The sequence below is a fragment of the Salmo salar genome, unplaced genomic scaffold (genome assembly GCF_905237065.1).
Source record: "Salmo salar unplaced genomic scaffold, Ssal_v3.1, whole genome shotgun sequence".
In the NCBI taxonomy this organism is placed as follows: Eukaryota; Metazoa; Chordata; class Actinopteri; order Salmoniformes; family Salmonidae; genus Salmo; species Salmo salar.
In genome coordinates this window covers 13991-28945 of record NW_025547649.1, presented here as the reverse complement: position 1 = coordinate 28945, position 14955 = coordinate 13991, and the positions used below count along the sequence as shown (strand labels likewise).

The window sequence follows — 14955 nt, the reverse complement described above, 5'->3', positions numbered from 1 at the left end:
GTTTTGTTCAAAAAAGCTCATCATTTATGTCCAAAAATCTCCGTCTCGTTAGCACATGATGTAAGCCAGCCGGACTTCTCGTCATGAACGAGGGGAAAAATATATTTCCGTTCGTTCAAACATGTCAAACGTTGTATAGCATAAATCATTAGGGCCTTTTTAACCAGAACATGAATAATATTCAAGGTGGACGAATGCATAGCCTTTTATAACGTATTGGAACGAGGGTACCCAACATGAAGTAAGCGCGCCAGGTGTCTAATGGGACATCACCGTTCCATGGCTCTTGTTCGGTCAGATCTCCCTCCAGAAGACTCAAAACACTTTGTAAAGGCTGGTGACATCTAGTGGAAGCAATAGGAAGTGCCAAAATATTCCTAAACCCCTGTGTTTTTCAATGGGATAGGTTTAAAATCAATACAACACATCAGGTATCCACTTCCTGTCAGAAAATGTCTCAGGGTTTTGCCTGCCAAATGAGTTCTGTTATACTCACAGACACCATTCAAACAGTTTTGGAAACTTTAGAGTGTTTTCTATCCATATATAATAAGTATATGCATATTCTAGTTACTGGGTAGGATTAGTAACCAGATTAAATCGGGTACATTTTTTTTATCCAGACGTGCAAATGCTGCCCCCTAGACCCAACAGGTTAAGCTTGAAAGGGCTGGTAACTGTGACAGCATGGAATTCAAATGAGGAGATAGACAGATGGGTCAGGGGAGAAAGAGAGAATGTCCACTTGGGAGAGATGAGGATTCCAGTGCCACCACCCCGCTGGCCAGATGCTCTCGGGGTATGCGAGAACACGTGGGCAGACGAGGAGAGAGCAGTAGGAGTAGCAGTGTTATCTGTGGTAATCCATGTTTCCGTCAGTGCCAAGAAGTCGAGGTGCTGGAGGGTAGCATAGGCTGAGATGAACTCTGCCTTGTTGGCCGCAGACCGGCAGTTCCAGAGGCTGCCGGAGACCTGGAACTCCACGTGGGTCGTGCGCGCTGGGACCACCAGGTTAGAGTGTCAGCGGCCACGCGGTGTGAAGCGTTTGTGTGGCCTGTGCAGAGGGGAGAGAACAGGGATAGACAGACACATAGTTGACAGGCTACAGAAGAGGCTATGCTAATGCAAAGGAGATTGGAATGACAAGTGGACTACACTTCTCGAATGTTCAGAAAGTTAAGCTTAAGTTGCAAAAATTTTATTGACTAAAATGACGAAGATGATACAGTACTGCTGGCTGGTGAAGTAGGCTAGCTAGCAGTGGCTGCGTTGTTGACTTTGTTGGAACGTGTAGCTGGCTAGGTAACCTCGATAGTTTCAGTACAACACCTTATCATGATACAAAAGCAACTATGTAGCTAGCTAACATTGCACTAATCAAGATGTTCCTTTGTAATGTATTTAGTTCTACAATGCTGCTCGTCGGTAATAGTTGGCTAGGTTTGGAAAAATGGCGTCGCGGGGGACGAAAATAGCTGGCTAGCTAACCTCGATAATTACTCTAATCTACACAGTTATCAAACTATGACAAAGACAACTAACACTGCACTAGTCAAATCGTTCCGTTGTAGTGTATTAGTTTCTACAGTGCTGCTAGTCAGTAAAGGTTGGCTAGCTAGCAGTGGGTTTGATGATGACTAGGTGTGTTGACTAAGTCTGGAGTCTGGACAACGGCGTCGCGGCGCGGCTGGCTAGCTAACCTCGATAAATTACTCTAAACTACACAATTATCTTAGATACAAATACAGCAAAGACAGCTATGTAGCTAGCTAGCACTACACTAATCAAGTCGTTCCGTTGTAATGTAATAGTTTCTACAGTGCTGCTAGTTGGTAGAAGTTGGCTAGTTGGCTAGCTAGCAGTGTTGACTAAGTTGACTAAGTCATTCCGTTGTAATGTAATAGTTTCTACAGTGCTGCTAGTCGGTAGAAGTTGGCTAGTTGGCTAGCTAGCAGTGTTGACTAAGTTAGGAGGACGAAAACAGCTGGCTGGCTAGCTAACCTCGATAATTACTCTAAACTACACAATTATCTTTGATACAAAGACGGCTATGTAGCTAGCTAAGAAAAAATTGCTCAGATCAAACAAATCAAACCGTTGTAATGTAATGAAATGTAATATTACCTGTGGAGCGAAGCGAAGTGCGTCTACCCGCTCCAAACCCTCATCACTGATGTCATGAACCCCTCCCTACAGTCTACTTTCTGGGTAAAGGGGCGATCATATCTGGGAAACGCCAGTACTGAGCTAGATGTTAATAACTTTTTAATGTTTACAAACTGATTTTCAGCCTCATCTGTCCACTTGATCTTATCTTTTGCTGCCATAGCTTTACCATATATCAACTCACTAAGCTTCCCTGTATGTAATGCAAAATGGGGTATCCACGCACTGCAATAGTTAATAATTCCAAGAAAACTCATCATTTGTTTCTTATTGAGTGGTTTAGGTGCTTCTAGGATGGCTGTCTTTCTGGTAGAATTAAGTGTTCTCCCTTCTTGAGTTATAGTGTGCCCCAAATAGATAACTTCCTCCTGCCAGAGTTGCAACTTCCTCTTGCTGACTTTATGACCTTGTTCTGCTAAGAATACTAACAGTCTGCCTTACAGCCCTCCTGAGAAGGATTCGTAAAATATCATTTCCATAAATCAAAATTTAGCTTCCCTCGGGGCTCAAATTTTCCTAAATTACTAATAAGGTATTTTAATAAAATCTATAATTTGACTTCAGGACTACTTACACTAAAATAACTCCTTTAATTAACCCCACATCAATGGGTCCTTGGGACCCTAACACGGAGGGTACCGCTTTTAACTCTTCTTCCTGTTCCTAAGTTAAAAACAAATCATCCTGACATTAATCGGGCCCCACGCCTAAGTGGACCCCAGGTTAAGTTCTCACTTCTACAATTCAGTTTTCATTTTTACCTGCCTAAAACTTAACTATGCTGCTCTCCACTCAGTAACTGTTATCTAACAATTCTGTATCACTTCTATCTTCTCTCAATCCTGACTTATTATGGGAATCTTACCTTCTGCTCTCTATCTTGCTCTCCTCCTGGCCCACCCTTTTGACACAAGGCTCTCATGTATTTTAGAAAAATCCACATGTCTTATAATAGTAATCCCTGAGATGATACCATAGCTACTTAAATGTATCTCCATACTCTTCATGATCACCACAGATGTCATATATCCCTGTCCTGTTGGCTTAGAATATATCCTATATACTTAACCTAAGTCTACCGTTATTACGCTTATTCTGGCTAAATATAATAATAATATTATGGCAATTTCACAACCTTGTTGTGTTAAATTCCTTACACTGCATCCAACCACAGCTAAACTTAGCTTTATAATGTATAAAAATACCACTACTGGTCAAAAGATATTCAAATAACATAATCAGATCAAATTCACTAATCTGAACTACTCCACAAAGAAACATTATTGTACCCTTATCGTCATTCTGTCTTCTCATTGGTTCAAATTACCAATGTGTCTAAGAACTTTAAACTCCATCATCATTATCAGTTATACAAATTTCCTTAAAACCAGTATTACAAATGCCGTTAAATTCATCATCCAAATGGCCCTCCCATGAGGCTGATCAGACCACAAAGGGGTGCCATGATAGAGGTCAAAAGTCATACCACCCTTTCAAAACGGTGTTTCTTATTATATTAGACAAATTAAAGAAAAACCATCAGACATTTTATACATGTTGGATCCCAGGTTCCCAGACCATTCCCTTATCACATATTTAATTAAAACTCAGAAAATAAAACTTCAATGATTCCATGTGTGTGTGTAACTTCTAAGATTCCATATGTGTGTATACCCCTTTAAGGAATCGTGGCTTCTAGGAAACATTCCACAGAGAGACAATGAAGCGCTCTTTTCCCCAAAAAAGCATTTCATTAAACTACACCGATTCAGAAACCCATAAGTTGACTACAAACAAAACCTAATAATGATGATAATTTCACTGTACTTCAAATCTATGAACCTCCCCTACTTAATCTAACCACACTGTCCGATTTCAAAAAGGCTTTACAACGAAAGCAAAACATTAGATTATGTCAGCAGAGTACCCAGCCAGAAATAATCAGACACCCATTTTTCAAGCTAGCATATAATGTCACAAAAACACAGAAGACAGCTAAATGCAGCACTAACCTTTGATGATCTTCATCAGATGACACACCTAGGACATTATGTTATACAATACATGCATGTTTTGTTCAATCAAGTTCATATTTATATCAAAAACCAGCTTTTAACATTAGCATGTGACGTTCAGAACTAGCATAGTTCCGGTGAATTTACTAAACATTTACTAAATTACTCACGATAAACGTTCACAAAAAGCATAACAATTATTTTAAGAATTATAGATACAGAACTCCTCTATGCACTCGATATGTCCGATTTTAAAATAGCTTTTTGGTGAAAGCACATTTTGCAATATTCTAAGTACATATCCCGGCATCACAGGGCTAGCTATTTAGACACCCAGCAAGTTTAGCACTCACCAGCTGGGTACTCTGCTGACATAATCTAATGTTTTGCTTTCGCTGTAAAGCCTTTTTGAAATCGGACAGTGTGGTTAGATAAAGGAGAGTCTTGTCTTTAAAATGCTGTAAAATAGTCATATGTTTGAAAAATTGAAGTTTTTGTATTTTTGAGAAATTTGTAATTCGCGCCACGCCTATCATTGGATATTGGAGCAGGTGTTCCGCTAGCGGAACGTCTAGATGTAAGAGGTTAAATCGGGTACGTTTTTTATCCGGCCGTGTAAATACTGCCCCCTACCCCCAACAGGTTAACACTGAGCACATGTGACAGACGTGACAGAGTCTGGAGACGCCGTGGAGAACGTTCTGCTGCCTGCAACATCCTCCAGCATGACCGGTTTGGCGGTGGGTCAGTCATGGTGTGGGGTGGCATTTCTTTGGGGGGCCGCACAGCTCTCCATGTGCTCGCCAGAGGTAGCCTGACTGCGTTAGGTACCGAAATGAGATCCTCAGATCCCTTGTGAGACCATATGCTGGTACGGTTGGCCCTGGGTTCCTCCTAATGCAAGACAATGCTAGACCTCATGTGGCTGGAGTGTGTCAGCAGTTCCTGCAAGAGGAAGGCATTGATGCTATGGACTGGCCCGCCCGTTCCCCAGACCTGAATCCAATTGAGCACCTCTGGGACATCATGTCTCACTCCATCCACCAACGCCACGTTGCACCACAGACTGTCCAGGAGTTGGCGGATGCTTTAGTCCAGGTCTGGGAGGAGATCCCTCAGGAGACCATCCGCCACCTCATCAGGAGCATGTCCAGGCGTTGTAGGGAGGTCATACAGGCACGTGGAGGCCACACACACTACTGAGCCTCATTTTGACTTGTTTTAAGGACATTACATCAAAGTTGGATCAGCCTGTAGTGTGTTTTTCCACTTTAATTTTGAGTGTGACTCCAAATCCAGACCTCCATGGGTTGATAAATTGGATTTCAATAAATTATTATTGTGTGATTTTGTTGTCAGCACATTCAACTATGTAAAGAAAAAAGTATTTCATAAGATTATTTCATTCATTAAGATCTAGGATGTGTTATTTTAGTGTTCCCTTTATTTTTTGAGCAATGTATAATCAAACTAAGGGTGGTGGGAGTCATATCATGTATTATATTATCACACTAAGGCTGGTGGGAGTCATATCATGTATTATATAATCACACTAAGGCTGGTGGGAGTCATATCATGTATTATATTATCACACTAATGCTGGTGGGAGTCATATCATGTAGTATATTATCACACTAAGGCTGGTGGGAGTCATATCATGTATTATATTATCACACTAAGGCTGGTGGGAGTCATATCATGTATTATATTATCACACTAAGGCTGGTGGGAGTCACGTAGTGGCCAGGGTTGTGCTAATTTCACAATTTCCCCTTCACTGTGGTTGACTGATAAAGAGTTTCACTACCTAAAGTCACACAGACGCAGGACTTTGCGGGGAGAAGACACAGCTATAGACGTATATTAGAGTTGAGGTTAGAAGTTACTGTATTTCACCACAAGTGTGTTAAGATGTCAGAGGGAGTCTATGAAAACTCAGATGGATTTGAAGACGATGAGCCTGATGCAATGAAAAACACAGAGATTGATGACCAATTATATTCCAATGTAAGAGCCTTCAAGCCCAGTTCAAGAGATGGAGTTGTTGATTCAGGTAAGATTACACACACACACACACACACACACACACACACACACACACACACACACACACACACACACACACACACACACACACACACTAAACAGGTGAGATTGCCATGTAGCAATATGGCTTTGTTCTGGACGACTGTGTGATCACGCTCTCCGTAGCCGACGTGAGTAAGACCTTTAGACAGGTCAACATTCACAAGGCCGCAGGGCCAGACGGATTACCAGGACGTGTACTCTGAGCATGTGCTGACCAACTTGCAAGTGTCTTCACTTACATTTTCAACCTCTCACTGTCTGTCTGTAATCCCAACATGTTTTAAACATTGTCAAAGACTCCAGCCACCCTAGTCATAGACTGTTCTCTCTGTTATCGCATGGCAAGCAGTAACAGAGTGCCTAAGTCTAGGTCCAAGAGGCTTATAAACAGTTTCTACCCCCAAGCCATAAGACTCCTGAACATCTAATCAAATGGCTACCCAGACTATTTGCATTGTCCCCCCCCTCTTTTACCCTGCTGCTACTCTGTTTATTATCTATGCATAGTAACTTTAATAACTCTACCTACATGTACATATTACCTCAATTACCTCGACACCAGTGCTCCCGCACACTGACTCTGTACCGGTACTCCCTGTATAAAGCCCTGCTATTGGTATTTTACTGCTGCTCTTTAATTATTTGTTACTTTTATTTATTTTCATTTTTTGTATTTTTCTTAATGGGCTACGGGGGCAGTATTGAGAATTTTGAAAAAATATGTGCCCATTTTTAACTGCCACCTACACCAACTCAGAAGCTAGGATATGCATATTATTACCAGATTTGGATAGAAAACACTCTGAATTTTCTAAAACTGTTTGAATGGTGTCTGTAAGTATAACAAAACTCATATGGCAGGCAAAAACCTGAGAAAACCTGAGATAAAAAAAGAATTTTGTGGCTGTACTATTTTTTTTAATCATTGTTTAATAGATACCACAGTGAGAAAGGATTCATTTCGCAACTCCTACGGCTTCCACTAGATGTCAGCGATCTTTATAAAGTTGTTTGAAGCGTCTATGATCAACAGAGACCGGATGACAAGGAAGGGAAGTTGACCTCCCTGGGATGTCGTCACTTCCATTATTGCCTGCACCTGCTCAATCATGTAACTCGAGACAATTTTCAAAGATGTTTTTCTAGACACAGGAGCGGTCGTGTTGAAACATTACTGATGTTTCACGTTAAAAATGGCTCTAAAGATTGATGCTAAACAACGTTTGACATGTTTGAACGAAAGTAAATAGATTATTTTTTTAACTTTTTTAACTTTTCGCCGTGACTTCCCACCCCCGCCCGCACTACTTTTGAGTAGCCACCGAGCGCTAACAACATGGAACAACTTGGAGTTATTTGGACATCAATTATGAACTTTGTCAAAAGAAACCACATTTGTAGTGGACCTGGGATTCCTGGAAGTGCCAATGGATGAAGATAATCAAAGGTAAGGGATTATTGACGATAGTATTATTGATATTAGCTGGTTACAAGATGATGCTAACCTATATAGCCTAGCCTATTGTTCTTAGCACAGCACCCGGTTTATTGCAACTTGTGATTTCCCAGTAAAGTTATTTTGAAATCTGGCAATACAGTAGCATTTACGAAATGATAAACTATTATTATTTGAATCACAATATTATAATTTACCAATGTTTTCGAATAGTAATTTTGTAAATTGTAACGTTGTTCACCGGAAGCACTTCAGAGAAGAAAAAATCTGAATTTCACGCTACTGTAAAATGCTGTTTTTGGATATAAATATGAACTTGATGGAACAAAAAATGCATGTATTGTATAACATAATGTCCTAGGAGTGTCATCTGATGGAGATTGCCAAAGGTTAGTGCATAATTTTAGCTGGTTTCTGCTTTTGGTGACCTTGAATTGAAAATGGATGTTTGTACTTTTGTGGCTATGTACTGTCCTAACATAATCTAACTTTATGCTTTTGCCGTAAAGCCTCTTTGAAAATCGAACAATGTGGTTGGAATAAGGAGATGTTTATCTTTTAAATGGTGTAAAATAGTTGCTTGTTTGAGAAATTGAAATTATTAGATTTTTGATGTTTTGAATTTCCAGCCTTGTTAGCAATCCCGTCTCGGGGTTCATTGCTAACCTGTAGCCCCAACAGGTTAAAACACCTGTTGGATACGGCGCATGTGACAAATACAATTTTATTTTATTTATTTGTCCCAATCGTGGATGATACAGTAAAACACATTACCAAATACCATACTTTAATAATTTGTGATTCAGTACATTTCCAGTGGTGGAAGAGACCCTCTGGAGTAGCTGCAGTGTGTCTGGGGCTGCTGTGTGTTCTCCTACTGACTGGGATCATAGGCCTGTCTGTCTACTGTAAGTTTAGTATTTTGTCACTGAGACTTAAGTAGAATACTTAATCATCCTTAATCATCCTTAATCATCCTTAATCAACCTTAATCATACTTAATCATCCTTAATCATCCTTAATCATCAATGGTGTGGTAGTTACATGTTTGATTAACTTTTCCCTTTTACAGATGGAGTAATTGGTCATCACGACTCAACAGAGAGAGACCAGCTACAGGCCAGTTACAGCCTTCTGACTAAAGAGAGAGACCAGCTACAGACCAGTTACAGCCTTCTGACTAAAGAGAGAGACCAGCTACAGATCAGTTACAGCCTTCTGTCTAAAGAGAGAGACCAGCTACAGACCAGTTACAGCCTTCTGACTAAAGAGAGAGACCAGCTACAGACCAGCAGTAACACCCTGACTAAAGAGAGAGACCAGCTACAGACCAGTTACAGCCTTCTGACTAAAGAGAGAGGCCAGCAACAAAAGAGAAAAATGATCTCATGAGAAAGTTCTCTAATCTGAGTGAGTTTACCAAATAAATGATCATAACATCATATATCTAATATGCAGTCAACTTGTGTTTGTATTCTAAAATAATAGGTGCAGAATAATAAGATGGAAATTCATGTTTTTGTCTTGTAGAACAAACCTGCCCTAAAGACTGGAAGAAGTTTGAATCCAGTTGGTACTTCCTGTCTACTGAGACTAAAACCTGGGGGAGAGCAAAGATGACTGTCTGGAGAGAGGAGCAGACCTGGTGATCATCAACAGTGATAAGGAACAGGTGAGAGAGAAAGAGAGAGAGATATGGCGGGGGGTTATGATCAAACATCCCTTGGTCAGTAATGTATCTTCCAGTATTTAACACATGTAGTCTATAGTAGTTGACAATATCAGCTCTTTCTCACCAACAGGAGTTTCTCTTCCACCTCAACAAGGGTTTCTGGATTGGTCTGACTGACACTGTTACTGAGGGGACCTGGAAATGGGTGGACGGCAACCCACTGACCACCCCAAAGTAAGAGACTACTGCTCTAACAACTCTGACCACCGTGTAAGGGGTAGGACTGATTCTGTGTGTTGTTCATACTCTAGGTTCTGAGAGAGTATCCAGTCTAACTGTATTGTTCATACTCTAGGTTCTGAGAGAGTATCCAGTCTAACTGTATTGTTCATACTCTAGGTTCTGAGAGAGTGGTCAGTCTAACTGTGTTGTTCATACTCTAGGTTCTGAGAGAGTATCCAGTCTAGCTCTGTATTGTTCATACTCTAGGTTCTGAGAGAGTATCCAGTCTAACTGTATTGTTCATACTCTAGGTTCTGAGAGAGTATCCAGTCTAACTGTATTGTTCATACTCTAGGTTCTGAGAGAGTATCCAGTCTAACTGTATTGTTCATACTCTAGGTTCTGAGAGAGTATCCAGTCTAACTGTATTGTTCATACTCTAGGTTCTGAGAGAGTATCCAGTCTAACTGTATTGTTCATACTCTAGGTTCTGAGAGAGTATCCAGTCTAACTGTATTGTTCATACTCTAGGTTCTGAGAGAGTATCCAGTCTAACTGTATTGTTCATACTCTAGGTTCTGAGAGAGTATCCAGTCTAACTGTATTGTTCATACTCTAGGTTCTGAGAGAGTATCCAGTCTAACTGTATTGTTCATACTCTAGGTCCTGAGAGAGTATCCAGTCTAACTGTATTGTTCATACTCTAGGTTCTGAGAGAGTATCCAGTCTAACTGTATTGTTCATACTCTAGGTTCTGAGAGAGTATCCAGTCTAACTGTATTGTTCATACTCTAGGTTCTGAGAGAGTGGTCAGTCTAACTGTGTTGTTCATACTCTAGGTTCTGAGAGAGTATCCAGTCTAGCTCTGTATTGTTCATACTCTAGGTTCTGAGAGAGTATCCAGTCTAACTGTATTGTTCATACTCTAGGTTCTGAGAGAGTATCCAGTCTAACTGTATTGTTCATACTCTAGGTTCTGAGAGAGTATCCAGTCTAACTGTATTGTTCATACTCTAGGTTCTGAGAGAGTATCCAGTCTAACTGTATTGTTCATACTCTAGGTTCTGAGAGAGTATCCAGTCTAACTGTATTGTTCATACTCTAGGTTCTGAGAGAGTATCCAGTCTAACTGTATTGTTCATACTCTAGGTTCTGAGAGAGTATCCAGTCTAACTGTATTGTTCATACTCTTGGTTCTGAGAGAGTATCCAGTCTAACTGTATTGTTCATACTCTAGGTTCTGAGAGAGTATCCAGTCTAACTGTATTGTTCATACTCTAGGTCCTGAGAGAGTATCCAGTCTAACTGTATTGTTCATACTCTAGGTTCTGAGAGAGTATCCAGTCTAACTGTATTGTTCATACTCTAGGTCCTGAGAGAGTATCCAGTCTAACTGTATTGTTCATACTCTAGGTTCTGAGAGAGTATCCAGTCTAACTGTATTGTTCATACTCTAGGTTCTGAGAGAGTATCCAGTCTAACTGTATTGTTCATACTCTAGGTTCTGAGAGAGTGGTCAGTCTAACTGTATTGTTCATACTCTAGGTTCTGAGAGAGTATCCAGTCTAACTGTGTTGTTCATACTCTAGGTTCTGAGAGAGTGGTCAGTCTAACTGTATTGTTCATACTCTAGGTCCTGAGAGAGTATCCAGTCTAACTGTATTGTTCATACTCTAGGTTCTGAGAGAGTATCCAGTCTAACTGTATTGTTCATACTCTAGGTTCTGAGAGAGTGGTCAGTCTAACTGTATTGTTCATACTCTAGGTCCTGAGAGAGTATCCAGTCTAACTGTATTGTTCATACTCTAGGTCCTGAGAGAGTATCCAGTCTAACTGTATTGTTCATACTCTAGGTTCTGAGAGAGTGGTCAGTCTAGCTCTGTATTGTTCATACTCTAGGTCCTGAGAGAGTATCCAGTCTAACTGTATTGTTCATACTCTAGGTTCTGAGAGAGTATCCAGTCTAACTGTATTGTTCATACTCTAGGTCCTGAGAGAGTATCCAGTCTAACTGTATTGTTCATACTCTAGGTTCTGAGAGAGTATCCAGTCTAACTGTATTGTTCATACTCTAGGTCCTGAGAGAGTATCCAGTCTAACTGTGTTGTTCATACTCTAGGTTCTGAGAGAGTATCCAGTCTAACTGTATTGTTCATACTCTAGGTTCTGAGAGAGTATCCAGTCTAACTGTATTGTTCATACTCTAGGTCCTGAGAGAGTATCCAGTCTAACTGTATTGTTCATACTCTAGGTTCTTAGAGAGTATCCAGTCTAACTGTATTGTTCATACTCTAGGTTCTGAGAGAGTATCCAGTCTAACTGTATTGTTCATACTCTAGGTCCTGAGAGAGTATCCAGTCTAACTGTATTGTTCATACTCTAGGTTCTGAGAGAGTATCCAGTCTAACTGTGTTGTTCATACTCTAGGTTCTGAGAGAGTATCCAGTCTAACTGTATTGTTCATACTCTAGGTTCTTAGAGAGTATCCAGTCTAACTGTATTGTTCATACTCTAGGTTCTGAGAGAGTATCCAGTCTAACTGTATTGTTCATACTCTAGGTTCTGAGAGAGTATCCAGTCTAACTGTATTGTTCATACTCTAGGTTCTGAGAGAGTATCCAGTCTAACTGTATTGTTCATCCTGCAGGTACTGGGGGAGTGGACAGCCTAATGGTGGTGGAGTGGAGAACTGTGTGTTGTTAACTCACAGTTCATCAGACCAAGGACCATGGCATGACTATCCGTGTTCATTTAACCATTCCTGGATCTGTGAGATATAGTTCTTTCTCACTTTTAGTTATGATGTTGATTGTCATGCTGAAAGTCATGATACCAGCTACAGGGCCTTCAGAAAGTATTCACTGCCTAGACCTTTTCCACATTTTGAATTTTTAAATCGATTAAATTGAGATTTTACTGTCACTGTCCTACACACAATAACTCATAATGTCAAAGTGGAAATATGTTTTTCTTTTCTTTTTTACAAATGAATAAAAGATTTAAATCTGAAATGTCTTGAGTCAGAAAGTATTCAACCCCTTTGTTATGGCAAGCCTAAACACGTTCAGGAGTAAAATGTGCTTCCCTTGACACATAATAGGTTGTATAGACTCACTGTGTGAAATACAGAGTACAGTATAAAATAGAAAGGAGGACCAAGGCACTCTTCATATAATTGATTAAAATGCCTTTATTAGTATGGCATGTTCAATAGAAACAAGGTTTTAAAAATCTGACGCGTTTCGGCTGCATGGCCTTCGTCAGGGAATACAAAGAAATAATACAATGTCCTCCTTTGAACAGCTTTTCCAATTAGCCCTAATTTGAAGGGGAGTGGTTAAAATTGATTGGACACACCTAGTAAACAATACTATACACATTAAAAAGTGAAATACTGTAGCTATGTTATCAAAAAAATACAACTCCAAGCTAGAAGTATCAGAACACTTAGAAAGGTAGTTCTAACCTTAAACATGACCGGGAGAAGTGTCAAGAATAAGAAAGCAATATATTCCATAGTACACTAGAACACAGCCAAACATGAACAACAATAGTCTAAACATAGCTGAGGGCAATTGAGCAAAATGACCACTAGATGACAGCAAATGGACCTATCACAACCCTACAGGAATGGTGAGAAATCCATATCTTCATGTAAACCAGGGTATTTAGTGGCTTGTAGTTTGTAAATCCATATCTTCATGTAAACCAGGGTATTTAGTGGCTTGTAGTTTGTAAATCCATATCTTCATGTAAACCAGGGTATTTAGTGGCCTGTAGTTTGTAAATCCATATCTTCATGTAAACCAGGGTATTTAGTGGCTTGTAGTTTGTAAATCCATATCTTCATGTAAACCAGGGTATTTAGTGGCTTGTAGTTTGTAAATCCATATCTTCATGTAAACCAGGGTATTTAGTGGCCTGTAGTTTGTAAATCCATATCTTCATGTAAACCAGGGTATTTAGTGGCCTGTAGTTTGTAAATCCATATCTTCATGTAAACCAGGGTATTTAGTGGCCTGTAGTTTGTAAATCCATATCTTCATGTAAACCAGGGTATTTAGTGGCCTGTAGTTTGTAAATCCATATCTTCATGTAAACCAGGGTATTTAGTGGCCTGTAGTTTGTAAATCCATATCTTCATGTAAACCAGGGTATTTAGTGGCCTGTAGTTTGTAAATCCATATCTTCATGTAAACCAGGGTATTTAGTGGCCTGTAGTTTGTAAATCCATATCTTCATGTAAACCAGGGTATTTAGTGGCCTGTAGTTTGTAAATCCATATCTTCATGTAAACCAGGGTATTTAGTGGCTTGTAGTTTGTAAATCCATATCTTCATGTAAACCAGGGTATTTAGTGGCCTGTAGTTTGTAAATCCATATCTTCATGTAAACCAGGGTATTTAGTGGCCTGTAGTTTGTAAATCCATATCTTCATGTAAACCAGGGTATTTAGTGGCCTGTAGTTTGTAAATCCATATCTTCATGTAAACCAGGGTATTTAGTGGCCTGTAGTTTGTAAATCCATATCTTCATGTAAACCAGGGTATTTAGTGGCCTGTAGTTTGTAAATCCATATCTTCATGTAAACCAGGGTATTTAGTGGCCTGTAGTTTGTAAATCCATATCTTCATGTAAACCAGGGTATTTAGTGGCCTGTAGTTTGTAAATCCATATCTTCATGTAAACCAGGGTATTTAGTGGCCTGTAGTTTGTAAATCCATATCTTCATGTAAACCAGGGTATTTAGTGGCCTGTAGTTTGTAAATCCATATCTTCATGTAAACCAGGGTATTTAGTGGCCTGTAGTTTGTAAATCCATATCTTCATGTAAACCAGGGTATTTAGTGGCCTGTAGTTTGTAAATCCATATCTTCATGTAAACCAGGGTATTTAGTGGCCTGTAGTTTGTAAATCCATATCTTCATGTAAACCAGGGTATTTAGTGGCCTGTAGTTTGTAAATCCATATCTTCATGTAAACCAGGGTATTTAGTGGCCTGTAGTTTGTAAATCCATATCTTCATGTAAACCAGGGTATTTAGTGGCCTGTAGTTTGTAAATCCCAAAACTTTCCCTTTGGTTTAACTGTTTAAGACGGTCCCCTTTTCTAATAGAGGCCGGAATGTGATCAATACCCACAAAATACAGTACTGAAGCAGAGAACATTAAAATAATCATTCAAAATAATTGGGGAATTATCCAAAGTGATACTCTACTACACCAAGTCTTTCCTGAGCCACCAGTCATAAGCTTTAAAAGATGTCCTACCCTAAATGATAAATTAGTACACAGTTATCTTCCGGGTGACTCTCAAAAAACTTGGCTTGACCACAA

General features: G+C 39.7%; 1 long non-coding RNA gene across 1 annotated transcript; it reads left to right on the top strand.

Annotated features, from left to right (window-relative positions):
• The first annotated feature begins 9094 nt into the window (after positions 1 to 9094).
• Positions 9095 to 12561, top strand: LOC123732144 (uncharacterized). Its single transcript, XR_006762998.1, has 4 exons — positions 9095 to 9135; positions 9256 to 9397; positions 9528 to 9631; positions 12267 to 12561. It is a non-coding gene; the product is annotated as an uncharacterized lncRNA (long non-coding RNA).
• Positions 12562 to 14955: the final 2394 nt, after the last annotated feature.